The sequence below is a fragment of the Microtus pennsylvanicus genome, chromosome 8 (genome assembly GCF_037038515.1).
Source record: "Microtus pennsylvanicus isolate mMicPen1 chromosome 8, mMicPen1.hap1, whole genome shotgun sequence".
NCBI classification, from domain to species: Eukaryota; Metazoa; Chordata; class Mammalia; order Rodentia; family Cricetidae; genus Microtus; species Microtus pennsylvanicus.
This window is the reverse complement of record NC_134586.1, coordinates 30,035,994-30,037,899: the sequence shown is the minus strand read 5'-3', so window position 1 is coordinate 30,037,899 and position 1,906 is coordinate 30,035,994. Positions and strand designations below refer to the sequence as shown.

Below are 1,906 nucleotides of genomic sequence, written 5' to 3'. Positions count from 1 at the left end.
GTATATCTTGCACATATTCAAGATCTCTGAACTCAGATGGGCCATATTTCAGGTGCTTAGCAGCCATTTGAGGAGTGGCTCCCACACCCAACCCTGAACCACACAATTATAGTCCTCCATGTCTTCCCAGGGGGCTCCCATGGGTATCGGTCTTGGATGGAGAATGTGATGAATTCTGACATAACTGGTTTTCTAGATGCCACATAGTGAGATGCTTGTTTATGAAAGAAACGTAGACATACTAAACCTCAGTTATCTCAACAACCAGAAAGAAAATGTGTTAGACCTACATAGGCCTAAGAATTTGATAATTGAAGCCTCAGCTGTATATTCAAGAAGTTCGAATCATTATTGCCAGGCTTGTTTTGGCAGCGTGTGTACTAAACTGGACCATTACAGAGAGGATTAGCATGGCCCCTGTGCAAGGAAGGCTTGAACCTTCTGGAAGAGTTCCATGTTTTGGCACCTGATGGGAAAGGGAAAGTTGGTTTCTTCCAATGGAGTGTCACTGAGTACATCAGCCGCACTCCGGGGCAGGCCCTGTGCCCAGGACAAATTGATCAACATAAAACAGATTTCACATTTTGTTGTTGTTTGATTGGTTGTGAGGTTGTTTTTTTTTTGTGAGACTTTTGTTTTTGTTGTATTTTTTTCTTTTCTTTTATTTGAGAGAAAAAACAAAGTTTGAAGGGTAGGGAAGTGGGGAGAAGCTGGCAGGAGGAGATGGGGAGGAGAAAGACTATAATAAAATATATTTTAAGAAAAATTTTAAATAAAATCTTGTCTAATTAAAAATTATTATGGCCATTAGTGGTGATAGAACATGCTGAACACCTCTATTTTGAGAACGTTAACTCCAAATGTTTCAAAATCCAAAACCTTTTGCGTGCCAACACACCAGTTCAGGTAGGAGATTCGGCATCTACCTCATGTCACCAAACACAAGCATGTTAAAAATCCTGTACAAGATGACCTCCAGCTTGTGTGGGAAGGTGCTCGGGAAACAGAAAATGAGTTTGGGTCTGAACTCGCCATCCACCTTTGAGACAGCTCTTCATGTGTGTGCAAATGTTCCAAAATTTGAAATCCAGAACCCCTCTGGACCTAAGCACTTTTAGCAGAAAGCCTCCGACCACTAATGCAGGTACCTACGATGGATCTCAGACAGTGAAGCTCATTTATGGGTGGTTACCTGGGCACACGGCCGAGGAGCTGTGGGAAAATATTCGAGATGACTCAGCCCCAGGTTTCATGAATTAATGAGACCTCAGAGCTAGAGAGTGGGATGGAGCAGATGAACCACGCCACACCCACTGCTCACACACCCCTCTACAAGACAACACGCAAACCTCAACAGCCACTTGCTATAATTTAAAGCAGGATGCCTCCCTTAGGTAGATATTCTAGTATATAACGTGTGTTATAATATATATGCAAAGCAGGCACCTCCGTCATACATCATACATTATACACACAAAGCACACATATGCCAGTACGGCCTACAGAGTGGCGTTCAGTGTGCTGAAAACAAGAGACACAAGAAGGAATAATAGCTCCAAACCAGAATGGGACAGTTCATAATGACCATCAGGAAGTCCTTGTTAAGAATGCCATCTATTATTAGACTGACACAGCTTCCGCGGGGGGGGGGGGGGGGGGGGGGGGGGGGGGGACACAGGAAGAGTGCGTAACCTGAGACACTTCAGGCAGGACAGGCACCGCTGAGAGCAGGAGAGAAAACAAAGCACTTGCTTGCCAGGAGACGCCAGAGACAGCTCAGGCTCCTGCTTGAATCAGGGCAGAGAACAGACTTTGGGGCACAACTGAGAGTCCTTTGTGCAGCGGGGCTCTGGGGACAATGAGAGGCAATGGAGGATGTCAGGTCTAAACCACACAGCGGGACAAG

At 45.2% G+C, this 1,906-nt stretch overlaps 1 non-coding gene across 1 annotated transcript; it reads left to right on the top strand.

Moving 5' to 3' along the window:
• The first annotated feature begins 358 nt into the window (after positions 1 to 358).
• On the top strand, positions 359 to 462 carry LOC142856653 (U6 spliceosomal RNA). The gene has a single exon (XR_012911694.1). It is a non-coding gene; the product is annotated as a U6 spliceosomal RNA (small nuclear RNA).
• The last annotated feature ends 1,444 nt before the right edge of the window (positions 463 to 1,906 follow it).